Consider the following 22,595-nt stretch of genomic DNA (forward strand, 5'->3'; position numbering starts at 1 on the left):
CTGTTCCTTACAAAAAGGGGAAATAGTGAGGCTACAGATGTCAAAAGCTTTTAATCACATTGGATGTGTGAAAAATTTGTGTCAAGAGCCAAGATCGTATATTGTGGAATCAAAAGAAGTGGAATTAAGACGAAATCGGAAGCATTTGTTACAAGTATCTGAACCAGTGTTACAGCATCTTGCCTGTTACAAAGACTTTAGTTCTCAGAGTGACCTGTCCACTGTTCCTTTTCCAGATAACATTCCATAAGCAATCCCCACTGAGAAAATCCCTGAAACTTCTCAAGCAAAACATTCCCCAGTGACTGTCCCAGTTGCTAATCCCAGTCCTAACTATTATGTCATTTGATCAGATCACATCTCGAAACCTACTTCAGATACATGGCAGTCTGGACATGACTGTTGCTTTTCTTGTATTAGTGTCTGTATAATTGCATGCCTATTGAAATGTTATTGTTTATATGAGACAGCTCAGTAAAGAGGGACGATGTAGATCAGTGAGTGTGATATACCTTTAAGAAGCATTCCAGTGAGTCAGCACATGCATATAAGTACTGAGCATGTGCAAGCAACAGTGCTATGAGTGAGCAGACAAGAGTATGAGCATGCAAGTATGTAGTCAGTCAGTTAGTTAGATAGTTTGTCTACTTAAGTGAACACCCAAGCCTCAATGTCTTCTTAATGCACATAAGAAAAGAATTCAGGGATTATTACCTTACTCTGGTCAATACACTTAAATAAAAGTAAAATAATAGCTATATGTAGTTACCGGATATTGTCCTTACAACTTTTCTGAGCTCTTGTCATTCAGTATGTTGTTTTGTGTATATGTGTTTAAGTTTTAAATTTCCCATAATGTACATGTATCAACTCACATTACCCAAAAAGTATATGGGACTCTTTAATAAAATCATTCTCAATTTTAAGGAAAAGTCATGCATTACATTTAATTCACAGTAGTGTAACCTCAGAGATGTTGTTATATAGCTAAGGGGATATGGATGATGTAGCTAGTACACACCCTTTCAAAAAAATTAATGTTGGTATATTTTGACTTATGAAAGCAACATTTGTTCTCTGTATAATTCCCAGTAGACTATATCTGTCAAACTCCAGTACTAATGTATGAATCTGACTGGAAAAAATATGTATATGCAAAATTCACACTTCCATATACCTTCTCTGAGGCTGTGTCATTGTGAAGCAAAGGAAATCCATGCTTTTCTGTTAAAGGCACAAATAATGTTATTAAAAATAAAAAATCTCCTTCGTGTTAGACATGATATGAGTTAGTATGCATTCTGCGAGCATCACTCATCCGCACCAAACTCCACACTAAATTATTAAATCTAAATGCTGAGCTACCATATCTGTGAGACAAAAGGCTTTAAGGAAACATACAGCAGGTAGGTGTCAGACTCTTGCAAAATAAAAGAGACTAAAGCATATACCATCTATAAGACTTGAACTCACAACCTGCAGCCCACTTATTGTGCAAGACACTTTATTTACAGGTAGAACTACTACACCAGAGAAATAAATGGCTTCAGGGAAACACACAGCAGTTGGGCATGAAACACTACAGAATAAAAGAGACTAACACATGCATTCACTATAGTGCTTGAACAGAGAACTTTCATCATGTATGTTACTCTAGACACTTCATTACCAGACTGAACTATCACATCAGAAAGGCAAAATACTTCAGGGAAATTCAACACAACTGGGTGCCAAACACTTGCAAGATGAAATAATATGAGATTCGACAATGACTTCTTAGAAAATCATATTAGGTGTCTAATGAGGGGCAGTGCAAGTGCTTGACAGTTATACATGGACAGTAATGTCGCTCTTTGCCAACCGCCATGCACAGTAAAAGCATAGAAGATAACTGACATGGAAGCCCTCCCTGAGCATGTTTGAGGTGTGTTTATCTATTTTTTTATCAGATTAATGTCTGGAAATGGGAGTATAGGAAAGAGATGAAAAGGGGAAAGTAAACAGAGTATAGAAAAGAAAATAAGTGACCAAGGAATGAGCAAGATGGAGGTGGGAAAGATCAGGTAAACTGTTTTTTTCTTTTTTTTGTGTGGGATGTGCACATTTTTCATGCATTAAGAGAATGTAATGAGGGAGCAGGAACACAATAGTGAATCTGATATTGGATAGACTGAGGTAAGACAACACTGGATTGAGGACTGAATAACTAACAGGGGTGAGCATTGACAAAGTAAGGGGAACACAGGATGGGGAAGAGAATGAGATTTCTGCAGCTGCTTGCCCTGCAAGCCATGAGCCAGTAAGAAATTACTCATCACCTTGGGTACCATCCACTCTGGGTCTCTCTCAGATGGTTCAATGAGTTGCAAGAGGAGATTCTACATCTGGCTGATTCGATTATCCAATCTCCTGCTGATAATCTCTTACACGATGTCTGTCAGTTGCTGATGGCTGATAAAAGTGCCATGTGTACTGGCAGTGCTATCTGCACATACAACAATCCCAGCAGATAGTGATGTAGGTATGGCAAGAGGTGTGGAGGTGAGTGTAGCTGGCTGTGACCCAGATGTGCAGAGTATTTTTGGTAACAGTGGTGCTGCTGATCTCACCTTTGTAGGGCTAACAAGTCTTGCTTGAGGGATGCTGCAGGTCTTGATATTGTTGATGCATATAATGATAATAAAATAAATCGAGAGTCACAAAATAATAAATAAAATAAATGCATATAATAGAAAAGATAGGAATAAATGGAGGGGAGAGAGACATCCAAATACAATAACAAATGCAGCTGATGTGTACTTGTTTTATGAGTAAGTTACCCTAATACTCATGAAAGAAAAACAGACACACTGCTGCAGTTTACAATGCTGTTTATGCAGGGAGTGGGGGACCTGAACTCCTAGCCATTAAAACCTTCATTCCAATAGGCTAAAGATTAATTTGATGAGCTACTTGGACAATGTAATAGTGATTCAACTCCAAGATTCATAATGGGATGTCTGAGAGAGATATGCATATATAAAAATGAACTGCTATTCAAACATACTTTTCACTTACAAGTTATAAGGAAAAAAATGTATTGTCAAAATTGTCATGGCACCAATATCCACCCACACAAAATGCTATTCAAATATATTTCCCACATCTAATGTTGTAGTTAGTATAATGAGCCCGAAACATCATCTGAAACATTTTATGGCCGCACAGATGGTGGTGGTGAAGGGTGAACCCATAAAAATCCTGCCAATGTGGAGCAGAGCCCCAATATCCTGACCTACATCATGTATTTCATAGGTTAGTACTAAGCTAACTGCGAAAAGCAGAAACCTGATCATGCAACAAACTTCCCAAATCCACAGTTCAAAGAAATTGTTCGCAGGCAGTCAAAAGTAAAAAACTCCATCAGACTTTGTTTTTTTTTTCTTTTTTTTTTTTTTCTTTTTTTACTAAGCTAACTGCCCTTGCAAGCCATTTTAAGCCTAGCTAATTATCCCTTGTGAGACTCAAACCCTGCACCTTGTGTTTGTAAAGCAAACCCCTTAACCATTAGGCCACCCTCCCAACCCCTTCATAGGATGCAGCATGAATACACACTTATAACATTCAACAATCAGACAGCCCATTTGCCCTAAGGGCAGTGATTTATGAAAGGCGTATACTGTTTTGGCATGAATCTCAACTACTGTTAATATTTAAAGCTGTACAGACTGAAGAAGGAATACTCAGCTTGGTGCTCTGAGGTGCTCCAATCTCCTCCTGTGCAGCTGCCTTTTCTTTTCAGACTATAGAGAGATAAGAAGGGCACTGTGTAACAAATGGAGATGGGATACACTGGCAGGTTAGACATGTGCCAAACATAACTGATACTTAAGAGTGCATAAGTGATGTCTCATGTCAAACTTCATCCTCCTGTTGACCTTAGATGTTAGGATTGAGGCACCACATATCACAGTCATCTTGGCTTTTGTTTTCTATGCTAAGTGCTTCTTGTTGTATGTGTTTCTTGGCAATAGCACTGTTCCCTTATGTATGGGACTCAAGTGGTACAAGAGACAACCTGGGCTAGAGTATGCCAGGCTTCATTCTTATAAAAAGGGCCTTGATAGCCCTTCTGTAGCAGCTTCTTGCTGTAATCCTTGTGAAAGAGGCAGAGAAAGAAATGCTCTAAAAGGAGAAATAGCACTTATTCTATAGCTGTAATGTCTCACATTAATCTCTGTGAAAAATGGCAGAAAATTAGCACCCAAAGCCATTCTCACATGTCCAGTCTCCCACACAGTGATGTACATCAATGCACGTCTGATTTGGTCCACAGATGGTGGGCTAGGAAAATATGAGTCTCACATTATTATGGTTCACAATAGCTTATTAAGGTGTGAACATAGTCATAGTCCTATATGCCTGCCTATGCTAAGAAATCAGGCACTAAAGTGACTCAATTTGAGGATGGTTATATATTGAATTACAGATCTTCCTAAAGGCTTGGCCTGGACCACTCATGCAGAACTGTTGCAGAGACCCAGGAATTTGAACAATATTGTCGAGAGCTGAGCAAGCATTCTCTTCATGAGGCTGAATGCTTCAAAAACAATAATGAGCTTGGATTTTTTATTTTTCTTTATTTTATTTATTGATTTACCATTTGTTTACCGTGAAACTCTGACTGAAATGACTACCTGATCAATTCACTGCAGTTATGAGATTGTCTGCCACAGGGTCATCATCCTCATGCATGATGCCCAATAACAAGCTGAAGACCTGCACAGAAATTTAAGCGAATGAATGAAGAAATGTCAAATGTAATGTCCCATATGGAGACAGAGTTCCTGGCCTCTGTCAGTGGCACCTAAACAGAGGACCACAGTGAGGTGTTGGATATTGGAGTAGAGCTGAAATGGCCACAGAGTCAATCTACCTGAAATGGCTCAGTGCTTTTCTGATAAGACTTAAGGTCTGCAAAATCTACAAGCATTGTTGGTGGCTCGCTGCTGTATGAGGAGCATACATCTATTTTTTTTCTCTCCGAGTTGCTTAAACTGACAGAGCTGCTTTTTGTTTTACCTACTACATTTTTATTTTCTGTTTTAGAAATCTGCTTGGCCTGGTGTTTTTGTTCTGTGTGGCAGATAGACAATTAAATTTCCTAGGCTGCAAATTTCACTTTTTTCATCATTTAATTTGGTTCTTGAGTGATACTTAAATACATGGATACCATCTGTGCCTTTATCTTTTCCAATAAGACTCAAGGCCTGCAAAAACTACAAGCAATGTTGGTGACTCCCTGCTTGTCATGTTTCCCACCTATCCTCCTATTCCTTCATTTGCTTTTTAAACTTGATGATTTTAAGCTGCCCACCCTTACTGTAAATTGAGCATTATAAGCTCCTCCTTATCTACACTGCTGTTTATATCTTGAATTATTTATTTGACTTTCATTATATTTATTTTGAAAAAAAAAATGTATTTTGCCTCTCACTGTCTATTCTATTGATTTATCTGCTCTGAATTCATCGTCTAGCTAGCTGTTAGATAAAGAAGTTTATTCTTATACTCTATGAAGCTCTTTTCTTTGTTTTTACATCAAGAGGCCAGTGGATTTTCCATCTATTAGCAGTGTGTGTTAGCCTGGTCTGTATTGGTTGGGTAAACACACTAGAGATTCCTGCATGTAGTTATTTTCTTGGTTGGAGGTCTTATTAATTAACTTACCTTGGGTGGCCATGGTGGTGCAGTGGTTAGCATTGTCATGTCACAGCAAGATGTTCTCCGCTTTGATCCTCGGCTGGGGTGCCTTCTGTGCGGAGTCTGCATGTCCTCCCTATGGTCGCGTGGGTTTCCTCCAGGTGCTCCGGTTTCCTCCCACATCCCAAAGACATGCTGTAGGTGAACTGGACACTCCAAATTGGCCCTAGGTGTGAGTGTGTGCATGTATGTGCCTTCAGTGGAAGGTTGGGTGCTGGGCTGGCAACTCGACACTGTAAAACTCCACTGCCAATCATGAGCGGACAGGTGATCCGCTGTGGTGACCCCTAACCAGGAAAAACCAAAAGATGAAGAAGAAGAAGTTTTTAGCTCCTTTACAAATTCTGCACAACTGAGTGGCTTTTGGCTAAGTTCTACAAAGCAAAGTACTTTTATTCAGTAATCACACTTTTATAAGCTGTTTAAAGTACACTGCTGTTATCTTAAATCATCTATTGCCTTTCTTAAGTATAAGTTTGTTTGTGGTAGCATTTTACTCTGGACACTTCTTTTACTGTGCTTTTACATTAGGAGAACTGGGATTATTCACCAAATGGCAGCAGGTACTTATCTGGTCTAACTGACTTGGGAAGCACACAAAAGGGCTCTAAGTGTAGTCATTTTATTGGCAGAGAGATCAGTAGTGAGTTTTCTGTATTTCCAGTACTGGAATAATTTCAGCAAATTTGCAGATAGCTGCTTGATGTGCCGGCACCCTATGCAGAAACAAACATCTGGAAACATTGTTTATTTTCATTATAATATGAAAGTTTACTTATTCTGCTATGTATTTATTTATTTATTTTTGGCACCGGGGAAATTCAGTAAAGGCTATACAATAATTTTTACCATGTGTGCATTGCGTTGTGATGCATGCCTGGCTGTAAAAATTTTAGATTCAGTAAACTCCATCTATTGGCACGCACTCACGAGCACCTCATGTGCAAACATGGAAACTTTCATATCATGCAAATTAAAGCATAAGTAGCTGAATTTTAAGGTAAGCAAAAGAACATGGTGGAGTGATTTAACAACCTCTAAATCAGCCATGTAGACTCTGTGTTTATGTTGTCGGTGTATTTGAAAACTTTCCAAACACAGCCACAGAAAGGAGTCTGCACAGAAGCAAGAGCAAGTAAAAGCTCCTACATTTGCACAAAACTGACTTTAATGGGTCTACATCACATGACTGAAAACTCATTTAACTGAATTTCATTTGACTGAGACCACAATACCTAATTTTCAAAATACTGAAAACTCATTTGACTGAATCTCATTATACTGAAAGCTTACAATGCTGAATTTCAAAATACTAAATTTTAAACCATAGATATGCATACTCACAACACCAATGACTCACTCTTTTCAAAACTTAAAAATGACTTACTTACACTCTTAACAGAAACCGGACGATATAAAACCAAACTAGGTTGGGGACTATGCCCCCCACAATCCATAATGTGGGGGGGGGGCACCCCCAACTATGTATACTAACTCCAGGATCACACTACAGTAGGGAAAAAGGGCATATACCTTTTACTTACCTTACAGTACTCTACACGCTGCCACTAGTGCGTGTAATGCACAAAACATCTCCCATATTACTTTAGATGCTTCCCATAAAAATGTAAAGAGACATACCCATATTTAGAAATACTACAACACTATTTTCTACATGACTATCAGTCAGCACTTTAAGTTACAGTAATTCTTTTTATCACAAGCAAGTCAGATGTGAAGGGAAACCCATGTCATGTCTATGGCTTAAAATTCAGTATAATGAGATTCAGTCAAATGAGTTTTCAGTATTTTGAAAATTAGGTATTGTGGTCTCAGTCAAATGAAATTCAGTCAAATGAGTTTTCAGTCGTGTGATGTAGATCTGACCATAACATGTAACACCACACATATTATTACCTAAATACACACGGTGGATGCTAGAGTAACAGTAATAACAATTCCTTTTTAAGTGCCATGACATAAATACAGCTTCGCTCCCCCCACCCCCTGATGAAGAATATACTTATAAAGTAATACAGGCTGCTAAAATGTTTAAACCTCATTAAAAAGAGTTTTATACTGTAATGCAAGCATATGCAGGAAGCAGCTGATGGATTAAAGTCCCATATTAGTAAAACCTATATTCCTCTGTGCAGATTTATAGGCAAGTTAATATCCTCCCTTGTATTTACAACATTGGACTCCCATGCAGTTTCCCTGCCTACACAGTTACTAACCATGTAGTTTCAGGGGTGTCACCACAATGAAAATGCAAATGAGGTCAAAACATATTAGGATTGTTGAATCTCAAAAAAAAAACAGAGTTACCATGTAGGGATGTCCACATTGTGTAAGCACTTCCATTGTGTTTGTTTTCACTAGAAGTCAACAGTAAATGATAACATCAGTGGTTTGTTTTCAGGTTACATTTGCAGAGGTGAACATGTAGGGATGTGAAGGGTGAAAGTGCATGTAAGTAGTGCACAATTCACAAGTTCTGTGTCATCCTCATTATATGTTGTTAAAGTGTGTGGTCTCTGTCCAGTTTAATTATTTTTTTCTTTGCCATTGTTTGCATGATGTGGCACTTAGAAACAGAGGAATGAATGGCAAGTTTCTCTGTGTTTGCCATGAAAATGTTCCTGTGGCAGCACGTGCATGTGTAGGGCTGGCGTATAGATGATCCTAGGTTTGAGTACAGTGTGTGTAACAACCTTTTCTTCACTTTTTATGCTCCATCACAGAGGAAATAAATATCATCAGTTTTACCCATGCTTACCTTATTTATGCAAAGGTACTTAGAGGTGTGCGAAGGTGCCCATACTGCACTAATGAGCGTTCAGCAGGTGTGTTCATGAGATGCTAATTATGACATAAGCAGAGGAATTGCATGTTAATCCAACATGGTAGAGCTACTCAACAGTGTATAAAACATCCATGTAGCATCCATTCTGTTTTTTCCTCAATACTTCCATACCATTGGAGTAGAGATGCTACAGGCTGAAGCCAGTGCTAGTGGTGATGGTGACAATAGGCCTAGGCTGAGAAGGTGAAGAGTGTTCAGACCCAAGGTAACTTTCCAGGTGCTACATGAACTGGAGATTATAGAGAAATACAGGGTGGACAAGGACACATTACAAGAACTCTGTGAGTTCTGCCACCCCCAACTCAGAGCCAAAGCCAACCAAGAGGAACCCATACCACTGGTATGTATACCCTTAGAATATTAGCTACAGGTACTTTTCAAAGACCAGCTGGGGACATGGTGGGTCTGTCACTGACATCAGCATTCAGGATTCTCCACCAATTCCTGGATGCAATACTCATACATTTCCCTGCACTTCAGAAGACAGGGCCAGCAATATGCAACTGTTTTACCATGTGGCACACTACCCTGAAGTACTGTGTGCCATAGCTTACACTCATGTACACATTAAGGTACCACCTGGAGTGCAGAGAAGAATCTACATGAACCACAAGGGATACAACTCCAGCAAATGCCAAGCCATGTGTAATGTCCAAGGAATTATCTTGAATGTGTATGCTGGCAACCATGGCAGTTACCATGACTCCCATATCTGGCACACATTATAGCTGTACCAGATGTTTGCTAGTGGGGACATATCACTGGACCATTTACTGGGGGATGCTGGCTATGCCCTGGAACCATGGCTGATGACACCTATGAGAAGTGCGCATGCACACACACACACACACACACACACACACACACACACACACACACACACACACACACACACACACACAAACACACAAACACACAAGCACACAAACACACACATGCACACACACAAAAGAATGCCATAATGAGGCACATCCTCAAACAAGAACCATAATATAGCATGTATTTGGGCTGATGAAGTCATGGTTCTGGTGCTTAGATATATCTGGTGGAGCCCTGCAGTATAATCCATGCACATGCACACACATATTTACAGTATATGCTATGTTCCACAATTTGATACTGTGGAAACAGCTGCAGCAGGATTAGCAAGGGGAAGGGACACACATCTCCCCATCATTGTCTAAGTCACCACAACCAGTCAGAGGAGGACTCGGAGGATTAACCACCAGCTACTATCCCTGTAGGCAGATGTAGGCATGCTCAGCATGCCCTTGCTTTGTCTAAGAGACAATGCATAGCATATTCTCTGACCAGCTAGGGACCTAATACCTTTCTTCTTCTCGCATACATATAGTAAAATTGATGACAGGCAACTCACCCAACCTTTACCTCCCATGTATTAGCTGTGTACTGCTTGAATCAGAGTCAGCCCTGAACTAAAGGTGTGTCAACTACTGCATTTTCAAGGTAAGTCCTGAACCTAGAGTGTATACTTTAATAATATTATGGCATAGCCTTGAATTTCTTAACCTGGTACGGTAAGCAAGTAAATAGCGGTGGAATTGTACATAAAGTATCTTAACATGTGACACCAGAGACTTATTTTACTTATATGTGTCCATTAGTAATTAGTAGGACTCAGGCATGAAAGATTCACACAGTAATACCTCTGAAGAATACTGATGTTCACTGCATGGCCTCAGTTTAGCACCATACTTTTGTACTGATAAATCATTAAAGAGAGAAGTTAGAAAGTGGCGATACACATCGCAGTTTCTGACTTCAGACTTGTTTGTGTCATAACACTAATTGAGCTTTGTCCCCCACCCACCAAAAGAGGGGTGTACTCTTGTTCCTGCTATAACAGTAACTCAGCTATATTACCCCCAAAAGAACAGTATATGCCTGTTTGTGCCATCCAACCTGGCCTTCATTTGTTGGCAACTGCATATCATATTATTCCCAGTTGATATCCTCTCACATTTTAAGGCGAATGATATAGAATGAATGACCAAGAAACGCAGAAAGGTAAGTTGGAGCTGCATATTTGCAAGCGTAATTATGACAGGTTGTGTGATCACTAACTGCTCTATGTCCAAATCTAATAAAGAGAATTCAACAGCTGATGGTTTGATAGCAGTGTACATTCTGATGCAGTTGGCTGTGTGAAGAATGACTTCAGTTCCTTGCTGCAAGCATGTTTGTGTGGCAAAGAGGGCATCCATCCTGTTTTCTGAAGCTGTATTGGTCTGAGGGTTTAAATCCAAAAACATGCATCTGGAGCATTTCTCCCTGGGCCTCCGCTGAAAACAGGCTCCGTTGAACCTAGTCGGACTATCCCGGTCAACAAATGTTAAATAAAATAAATAAAATAAATATGTAGACTTTTGTGACGTGTACTATAATTTTGTATTGTGCTTTTACAAATTTTGCATATGTGCCCCTCAGTTTTATTATCTTTTCCTCTTTGTCTTCTTTTAATTCTACTTTTGCATTATGTGCCATGTTCCGAAAATAGTATTACCACACACAGGTTTGGCTGAGCTTATCTGCTTATCTTGTTTGTGCAAAGTGCATCATTGCAGATACAGGGGAAAAACTGGATTCCCTAGAAGCAGACAACCAAAAATAGAAAATGGATACATGCAATTACTGCCCTTAGCCATCTCAAAAAAACAGCCTGGAATACAGATAAGGCTAGCACATAGTAACATGTATATATATCACATAATAGTAACTGAAACAGTAACAATGAGGCTCACTTTAGAGCACTGCTTACCCATGTGCAAACAGATGCATCTTGCATGCGCATATACTTTGGAAATCCACTGTTCACTGCCCTATAGATCTTTATATATCATGCTTTATTATTGTTATTTATTGTACATTTCCTTTGTATGACATAAAAAACTACATGTGTAGACATTGCAAAATAAGGGCATGAGCTAACTATACATCATACATTTACAGTACATACCTGTGTCAGTCTACCCACCACCAAGCACTACAACCCTGAGGTCTTAGTAATTTTACCACACATATATCAACCACACTACAAAGTCTACTATATAATGCTGACTGCTCCCTCATGGACAAGGCTAGTTGGTATTGCTCATAACCTTGCTCTGCAAAACTCAAACATTCAGCTATGCTCAATAAGGGTACTTCTGTTGTTACACAGTTAGGCTTCTAAGTAGCCTAGTTATATTCAGCTAGTAGCCTTGCAGGATGCTATGATTTATAAGCAAGCATCCTAAGCTGTTGTTATGCACATGGCCTGCTGATGTCATCTACTATAAGTTCACCTGCAGTCCTGTCAAAATCAGATATGTTCAGTGGCGTTTGTGTTAAGCACTGTATTCTGTAGTCTATTAGATAGGTAGTGGTACTATTCTCACAGCAGTCAACTGGGAATGATGGTGTGTGTGTGTGTGTGTGTGTGTGTGTGTGTGTGTGTGTGTGTGTGTGTGTGTGTGTGTGTGTGTGTATTCTGTAGTCTGTGTATTTAGATAGGTAGTGGTACTATTCTCACAGCAGTCAACTGGGGGTGATGGTGTGTGTCTGTATGTGTGTGTGTGTGTGTGTGTGTGTGTGTGTGTGTGTGTGTGTGTGTGTGTGTGTGTGTGTGTGTGTGTGTGTGTGTGTGAGTTGTTGCTGAATATTACAGAGAGCCTTTTATAGCAGCCTGCGGGACACTGTTATCTTGCCTTCAACAAGCACTGCTGATGTCATCAGCTATATTAGTTTATTGCATATGCAGTCATCCCACCAGGTCATGGTTAGAAACTGGCTTGGAGACCAGGAAGATGTCTCCTCATCCTATACAAGACAGATCACAGTGACATTTCCTTCAGTCTATGCACTTACATCACTGCATGGTTTTTGGCAGTGTTTTAGCCTGATGAGAAAGCCCTGTGGTATGTCCAGCTGTTGTTTTTACTTACTTAAGAAAACTATTTTCTGCTGTTTTATTCTGTTAATGTATTTAATTTAGGAAAATATTGTTCTGCTTTTTACTCTGTTGCCTATGTAATATTATGAAAAAAAGACATGTTTTGCTTTGATTCTGTTTCAGTTCTGTTGGCCATACTATATATTAGATTTAGTACGACTGAATCCGGTTCTAAGGATTGATAACTAAACATCAGGACAAATGTTTTTTGGAGAAATACCCCTTGTCCTCTCGTGGCAGGAGTGTACAGTAGGACTATCTAATTGAAAGTTAGTCTTTCCGTGCTCTGTTTGAGCTTTAACAATGATTCTTTGTATTAGCTGCTTTGCTCTTGTTTGCATCCAGAGGGCTTAACTCTTTCCACTTATATATGCAGAAATGCCAATACATTTATTTTCCCTTAGAATCAGCTGTTGCTATCTAGCAGAGCAGTTCTTAAACAACTCTACACAGCTCTCAGGTGTTCAGTTAAACACCAAGCACCAATTTTACCTGTTACCTGTCAGCAACACAACTATACATCAACTTTTTGATAGACCTCCCACTGTACACACCATAGGTTAGTCCCCCTAAAATAGCACCGTACCACATACCCCCATCATTTTCTCATTGTCTATGCAGGTAGCAGGTTCAAAACTCACATTATGACCTGTCATTTTTCCTCTGTTTTTCCTGCTAACATAGTTGACGTGTTTTTTGAGGCAGTGCAGATAATGCTTCATGTACACTGACCACCATGTACTCCTGAGTTACCTAAGTACAATTTGTGAGAGTTTCGCCTACAGTAAGAATCTGGAATCACTGCTCTCTTGCATCAAGAAGAGCAACACTAAACAGATTGTCAGTAAACACATGACTCCTATTCATAATAAGCACCCAACACATAAACCATCATGTGCAGATCTACTCTCCAGAAACCTACCTACACAGCAGAGACATCCAAAACACAAACATGCTACACCTAACATTACACCCCAAGCACACAATACACATAAAAAGTAGCACCAGTATCTCACCAAATACGTGCTTAAGATAATGGTCATCTATTAAAAATGTTTTCTTTATAGTTGATTGTACAGTGAGAAATAATGACACCCCACTCACCACCTTAAACAAAGAGAGGTTTAGGGTCAGCTGTCTAGCACAAGTAGTTGTCACATGACACAGGCAATCAAGTCTGTCAACAACAAGTCCTGCTATTTATCTATCATAGTTCATGTTGGTATGAACAACTTGAGACGTACCTCTATGGAATATATGAACACAGACATAATTGTCTTCTCTGAATACATGTCCCAGGCAGGTATGTCCCTATGTTTGAGCAGCATTATACCCACGTCTAGGATGATATCACAATATAAAGAACAAATGATTTACTTAAATAATTGGCTACATTTCTTGTGTCATTTGAAGGGGATCGAGTTCCTCTCAGTGTGGGATAACATTGTGGATAGACCACACTGCTTTGCAAGAAATGGACTTCACCTGGCACCTAGAGACTTTTGTTTGCTGGCTAAGGCACTTTCCTCCACCATAACGCCTTTAATAGGCAAGGTCACAAAAACAAAACTTCCTATGTGAAAATATACACCTTCAACAAAGTAAGGGTCATGCTGCTAAACCCTAGGAGTTCACATCAGAAGCTGCACTCTTTGTAAGCACTCTTCTCACTGGAAGATGTTGATGTCTGTGCAGTCACAGTAACCCTGGTTCAAAGCTACAGTAAGTACCCTGACACTGCAAGTCTACAATACCTTCCACACATTCAGACAAAAACTTGACGTTGTGTGAACCACATGAGATAGAGTACCTTTCTTCATTGAAGATAATTACACCTACAGACTGGTTAGACAACATAAGTCTATGTTGTTAATCCAAGTTCAATTTACTGTGGTTAAGAAACCCCTTCATGTCATTACCTGTTATAGGTCCCCTTCCATAAACAAAGTCCACACAGCCTATTTATAACTAAATGGAACAATTAAAGTAGAGCAAATCAAACTAGTCAGGTGTGATTTCAACTATCCCTCCATTGCTTGTGAAAGGTATAGGAGGCCAAACTCACTTGCATAATAGTTCCTGGATTTTGCTTACTCAAATGCTATGGAACAAAGAGTGCACCACTCCATGAGGGTCTCTAATATTCTAGACCTGGTCCTCACCCATATGAATGATCAATCCATTGACACATGTGTAGGGCCTGCACTGTTTAAATAAAGTCATAAAGAAGTATTCTTTGAAGTAGCAATAGCTACAGAACTAACCAAAGGAGAAGTCAGGTTAAAAAACTTCATCTACGGTATCAACACCCTCCTAAGGGATGGTATAATCCACTTCAAAGCTCGAATTTCCACAAAGAATATTGACAGTTATAGTAAGATATGCTCTGATGCCCTGTATAAACATCTACACAAATGTATAGATACAGCCTTGCATGATAGGCTAAAAGAAAGTTCCTCAAGAAAATACAAACCTTGCTGGTGATGTCTGTCATTATTAGATTATACAGTAACTGAAAGAAGCTGCTGTCTACAAATACAAAACTGAGAATCAGAACTGGAAGACCACTCTTCTCAGCCTAAACAAGCAAATAAGACACCTTGTAAAATCCTCACAGAGCAACTATGCAAAAAATGTAGAAACCATAGCAAAGGATAACCATAAGGATTTCTTCAGCTAAGTCTGCACCCTAAAATATAGAATTCAGATGTGTGCTGTACTAATTGCAGATAGCATTGCACACACTTACCCAGTGTAAATTGCAAACCTGCTAGCAGACAAGGCTAGCCAAAATTCAACCCCCTCCCACCCCCAAGCTTAGGACAAACCATGTCTTCAGCATCACCTCAAACTTGCATCTACAACGAGAAAGTAATCACTGTTCTCTCCAAGACAAGGAACACAGCCTCTATGGGACCAGATGTCATTCTGACATGCGTTGTTAATCTTTTTAAACAGCTAGGTACTCCACTAGGCACCCTATTCAACCACAGTCTGATTACTGCCTTTGTTCCCACTGAATGGAAAAAAGCGAATGTATTCCCCCTCCACAAGGGTGGATTGGCAACATACACATGTAAGTATAGACTCGTAAGTTTAACCAGCATTATCTATAAGGCAATGGGACAAAGTGTCATGGAGCTCAGACACAAGGACATAGGCATCCTCCAACCACTAGATTTGTCCCAGTTTGTTTTTCTCAAGGGAAGGTTGTGCCTGCTAAACCTGGTGGAATTCAAAAATGTGACCAGAGACATAGACAAAGGCAAAGCCGTGCACACATCCTATCTCAACTTGGCCAAGGCCTTCAACACAATCACACATTCAGGCATTAGTGAGAAATTAACCCAGCTGAATATCAACTCCTATGTTGTCATGTGGGCTGCCAACTGGCTCACAGACTGACAACACTAATTCAAAGTGGGAGATTTCACCTTTAGCAGCAGACCTGTCACCAGTGGGGTCCCACAAGTGTCAGTGCTGTGTCCCCTCTTGCTTGCCATATACTTCTCAGAAGTCCAAACCAAAACTGAGGGTCTGTGATTTACCAAGTTTGTAGGTAACTGCAACTTAGGTGCTATCACTGAATCTCATAACAGTATCTATACTGTTCAAAAGGGGCTTACACAAACAAATGACTGTTCCTAAAGCCATGGTCTTAAATCAAATGCAAAAAATGCATCGTCATTTCCTCTGCTAGTAACAATGTTTCTGCTTATTATAAAATAACCAAAAATACCCTAATCACCAATTCTATATTGCTAAACCTGTGAACACAAGTCAACTGCAGCATGTGTCTACTCTGGTGAGGAAGACATTCCACGTCTCACATTTGATTAGGAAAGGCATTGCCTCAATAACAAAATAGATTATAAATCAGTTATACTAATCTGTCATCACACCAGTTATTGAACATCCCTTTGGTATGTACTGTACCAAACACTTGCAGCAACCTGACAGATCTCAGAGATTTCTAAATAAGAAAAACCAGGGTCTCAAACATGTCTTATATGGAGAGAATGAAGTAGCTGTCACATTACTCAGTATTATACAGACTGCTTAGAGGCAACTTATGGATACCTTACAGGGCTATCTCTGACCCAAATGTTATGAAAATGCTGCACATCCATAAATCAAATCAGACTAGAGTCACCTGATCCAGGGACCTCAGTCTAGACTGTGACATAAATAGGAAATGCTGGAGAGACAGATACATCTCTCAGAGGTTGCTACTCCTCTGGCAGAGGTTTCAAGTCCATGTCAAGCAGAGTAACTTACAATATCTCATCAACCACTCAAGTTACACACATACTGTCAGCAACATTTTATTCATCTAGCTGAGAGCATTCATATGAGGCTAAGGTATTCTGTCTGTGTTAATTAGATTTTGAGATATTTAGAAAAATGTAAAAATTATATATATATAAATTAACATCATAAAAACAACAATTAATATATATTTATTTGAACTAGACAGAGGTCAGATATTAATGCAGTCGAATTTGACATTGCGTAGGCTTTACAATGAAATCTTGTAAAGCCTTGTACATAGCATGGTTTTGGAATTATTGATGCTAATATGATCAAGCAATATTTGATGCCTAGAGACATTAGTAGGATTTAGCTGCAGATGTACCTGGAAGGATCACTCCAATGTAGTGAGTTAATTGTTTTTGCTCTTATGTTTTGGGCCACTGTTTGTGTGATGCTGGGTTTAGCATAATCAGGTTTGGCTATGCTCATCTGGATTGCATGTAGAGCAGAAGTGCACAAACTAGATGATTGGGGCACCCTGGCGGCACACAGGACCCAGATATCCAAAAATAGACTTCAAATGCATTCTATTAATGTAATCATGATTTGCAGTTATATACTTAGTTATTAATCTGTGTATTGGTTACAATTTTTGTATTAGTTACTATCTCATAACTAAGTTCACTGTGATTGCGCGATGGTAAGCGAAGCACACCACTTTCAAATGTTGCAAAATCCAAAAGTGTGTGCTCTCATTATCTGAGAGAACTGTAATTTGTGGGAAAACATCATTGTACGTTGGTCTTTCTCTGTGTTAGATATGACAGGTGTTTATAGGTTCATAGGTTCATAGGTTGGTACTAGGCTATCAGCCCTAGGGCCTCTACAAGCCTAGCCATAACAATTCCCTGGCTATTTCTTCCCACACTATTTACTTCCCTGGGCCCCTGTCTAGCAGGGCGACCGATGTGATCCCCAGAGTGAATTTCCTTTCTCCCATCCAATTGTCAAAGTTCCTTTTGAAGAGGGCCAAAGAGGCACTCTGCTTGACATGTATGGGCAATCTATTCCAGAGTCTGGGGGGTCTCTGGGTCAGGAACCTATCCCTGCAGCATGTTTTGTTTATTGTGATGACAAGGTTTAGATCCCTGGAGCATGTGGCTCTGAGGGATTGGGATTTCTTTAAGTGTAGCATGTCCAACAGCTCTGGGTTTGACATGGCCTTGTATGTTAAGAAGAGATCGCCTCTGAGTAGATGATATGCAATAGAGTATAGCTGGAGTTTTTTAAGGCGGTCAGCATAGGGCATCTGCTTTAGGCCTGTGATTCTTTTAGTGAGGTATTTCTGCGGCCTTTCCAGTTGTTGCAAATGTCTTGAGAGGTACATACCAAACGGTATCTAATGAGGGATGAGTACAGTGGGACAATGACCTCCTTTTTTCTGGATGAAAAGCCCTTAGTGATGAAGTGTGCCACATAGAAGGATTTCCTGACTGTTGTGGCAATGTGGTTATCGAAGGTGAGACCACTGTCCACCTGTGTCCCTAAGTCTTATATCACACTTTCAGCAACTAGTGTACTGCCACCTATATGGTAATTTATGGGTACATGTTTTTTCCCAAAGGGGATAACTATACATTTCTTGGCATTGAGCTTGAGCCCATGGCTCTGGCACCAAGCATCTGTTTCTGTAAGGCCATTTTGTAGAGTATCCACATCATTTGGGGATTCAAAAATGGCTCCCAGTTTGCAGTCATCTGTGAACTTTGTTAGCCAGAGTCCCTTAGTGTTGGCCTGTACTTCAGAGAAGTAGATGCCAAATAACAGCGGTCCCAGGACTGAACCCTGAGGTACTCCACTTGTCACTTGTCTGGAGCTGGATTTGGAGTCAGCTACTTTTACAGTGTGGGTTCTATCAGTAAGCCAGTTAGCAACCCATTGGGTGACGTAGGGATTAATACCCATTGTAGTAAGTTTATCTAGGATTCCATTGTGGAGGATGGTGTCAAAGGCCTTGGCAAGGTCTAGATAGGCTGTGTGGACCACCTTACCCTTGTCCATGCCTCTGGAGACTGATTCAAAGAAGTCAATCAGGTTCAGGAGACAAGATCGGCCCTTCACGAACCCAAACTGGGTGGGGCCAGTGTTTGAAGGTTCTCAATGTCTTTGTTTATACCATGATAATACGCTCCATGGCCTTGCAGATAAGGCTCGTCAGACTGATGGGACTGTAGTTTCAAGGATCCAAGGTGGATCGCCCCTTGTGGAGTGGGATAACTGTAGCTCTGCGACACTCAGTGGGCACGTAACCTGAGGTGAGGCTATGATTAAACATGACACTTAGGTGAGGTGCCAGTTCATATTGTAGTTCATGTAGTACACACCCTGGGATGTCATCTGGTCCCATGGATGCTGTATTCTTAGCTTTGGAGAGTGCGTTTTTCACTTGTGTGGCCGTTATTACCAGAATTTGGCAATCTTTCGGTATTGAGATGGGCCATTTAGGGGGTGAGAGGGGGGGTGAAGTTGGCATTGAATTGATCTGCCAGGATATTGGCAACATCCTTGGGATTAGTATATTTAATGCCAATCTGTTTTAGCTCAGAGCAGATCTGAGCATTGCCATTTAGATTCTTGACATAGTTATAGAATGCCTTGTGGTTGTCTTTGGAATGTTTGGCAATTTTATTTTCGTAACTAGCTTTGGAGGATTTTATGAGGGATCTCAGTTTCTTACTGAGGCTGGTAAGGGAGTTTTTTGCATCCTGGGATTTTCCTCTTTTCTGCAACAGTTTCTTCCTTTTGTTGTAAAGTTTGTTTATGGCAGGGGACCACCAGATTGGCTTCCATTTTTTGGATGATAGCATCTTGGTTCTATTTGGGATGGCACGATTCATGCATGAGTGGATGTGCTCGTACAGTGCCTTAGTGTAGGATTCAGCAGTTGAACTTTCAGTTCCCATCTACATGGGTGTCATGAAGTTTGCCACTTCTGACTTGAGTAGCATGAAGTTGGCTTTGGAGAAGTTTTTTATGGAGGTTTCCTTACTGGGGGGGGGGGGGGTGTGGATGTTAAGGGTGATTAGCTTATGGTCAGACCTGACTAGCAAGGGGGTGACCATATGTGTGGAGCATTGATTTCCCATGTTGGTAATGACCAGGTCTAGGATATTGGAGCCCCTGGTGGGACTATGGAGAGGTTTTGAGATTCTGTGCTCAAAGATGGGGTGCCAGGAGTCCAAAGTGTTTGTTGGACTCCTAGTGAATGAACATGGGCCCCAGCTATTGCAGAGGCACTATCATGGATTGTATTACGTGCCAGATGCATGGAATAGTTTGGCCCGGGCTACAGGTATCCCCCACACTGGTGAACAATGTAGAAATCACTACAGATACCTCAGGGTGAGAAAGAGGGATACCCTTGATCATTGGATCAAGGACTGTCAGACTGGGGGCACTCCACAGATATGTAAGTATCACTTATAGACACTACTTGTAAAAGTCAGAAGTTGCATTTTGTCAGTATTGGTACTCATCATGTTATTCTGTTCTGTTTTTCCACAGATGACACAAATAAAGCACTGAATCAGCGAACTTATGAAGCAAGATTGTCATGGATGCGAGAAGCATGTGGTATGCATGCATCAAATCAGTGCTGTTACTGTAGCATTTAAAAGTAAAGATAGCTTTTTGGTCTGTTATACAATTGTATCACATTGAGTATGCATCTGTCAACTGTAAAAAAAAGTATGCATGCATTAGTCTGTTGGGCAGAAACAGCAGTCCATTATTACAGAGTAGTCAGAGTTTCTAGTTTCAAAAACTACACTTTCCAACAATATAATACTATTAAGTTTTCATCAATATTGCAAAGTAATGTCAGACCTATAAATCAGGGGCAAGACTAGCCTGCTGTAAAGTGTAAGGAGTATAACTGGAACACGCATATGTACAATATATGCACACATCAATGATTGCTTGCTGTAATTGGTAATATACTGTGTATCTGCTATGAACTTGATAGTCTTAAGAGTGGAAAAGTTATTACTTAGGAGTTGGTTTTGTTAAAAGAAAATGTAGCAGAATAGAGACAAAGAACTGTATAACTGAATTGTGTGTCACATATGAAGTTACTAATGTTCTCCATCACCAGAACCCTCATCTTTTTTATTGTTTTTCTGTTTTTTTTGTCTCTCATAGCACAGCTGGGTAGGACTGGTGCACACAACGTGACTGTTCCCACTCCATTGGCTACTGTGCCAAGGCCCAGCACACCTGGGCTACAACCTTGCAGCACCTCCTCTGCTGTCCATGTCCTACCTGTCACCTTAGGAAGTTCTGCACCCAGTGGATGGGCCTGTGGTTCCCCATGGGAGCAGTGGCAGAGGGGGTGATTTGGTCACCTGAGTGGAATTGCCAGGTATGGTGCATAAGATTGTGCACTACACATTTGCATGCCTACACCAGGTGGAGACACTGCTTTCCATTGGTGTACTAAATAACACAATAAGACACAGATGTCAGACACTGCAGCCATTGTTGCAGTAAAGTGACAGTGAAGACAGCCCACTGGGTGAAGACTCGATTCTCACTGTCACCCAACTTGACTTCCATTGGTCCAAGATGTCCCCACCCTCACCCCAACCATGGTGTTCACCCACTTCATGTGTCCTTCTGTTGTCTTATTTGTCTTGTCTGTTTGAAATTGCTTCTGCACCTGCCCAACTTTCTACACCCAGTCATTCCTACAGCCCTTCCCGAACATTCTCCTCTCTCCAAAAAAAATGGACACCAGTTAGACAAAAAAAATATTGACCCATACACCCATACAAAGCTCTCCATTTTGCACAAGTGTCTTCATGACACACATGATTTGGTCAAATTCATTAAACAACAGATTGTGTTGTTGTCACGCCTCACTCTGGAGGTGACAGTCCTGATTCAGCCAAATTCGTGCATGTATGTTCATGTTTTATTCTTGAAGAAATGGATAGCTAAGATTCTTTTCTACATCCTTGCTTTCACTTTGTTTATCCCCATGTTCACTTCCATTTCACCATTTTCCTGTTTTCCCATTTTTTTTTCTTTAATTAATTATTGTACGATGGTGCACATTGAGCACTAATGCGCATCTATGGAAAAAATGGTTCTAAGTATTATATGGCTGGATTGGAAACCAGTACCATCTAGTCATAGTTTAGACACTCCATACCAACTATCATGAAAAAGAATTTGGATTTATAGATAAAATTTTTTAACACTGTTAACATACACCTCAATTCGAACCAATTACCATCTGAACAAAAACATACATTTGTCACTGCATTAACAGCTGATGCTACAAACTCAGTTAACTGGCATGTGTATTTTAGAGACTATATAGCAAATGGCAGAGTTAACTGCTGTTGTATACACATGCTGATTAACTGAATCTCTGGCTGCAGGAATTAATGCACTTAATACAGTGATAAGTTCCTTTTGTAGCAAATGGTTTAGCTATAGGTAATACATTAAAGTATTTTGTTAATAGCATTGCTTATTGATGCTGTATGATGTGCATCACTGCTCAACATCACACAATACTGCTGCACAAGACTAAATGAGCATCACACAATAATGCTTTATAAAACATTACAGGGAATCCCCAATGCTGCTTCATAGACATTTAACGAAGAAGATACGGCATCAGTGATATGGGGAGCACGCATGGGGAAGTACCAATGGAAATGTTTCCTAAAGTGTGTCACTTACTATTGAATGTATTAAATACATCTGCTAGCT

This window comes from Protopterus annectens, chromosome 1.part1 (assembly GCF_019279795.1).
Source record: "Protopterus annectens isolate FY-2018-M chromosome 1.part1, PAN1.0, whole genome shotgun sequence".
NCBI lineage: Eukaryota > Metazoa > Chordata > Ceratodontiformes > Protopteridae > Protopterus > Protopterus annectens.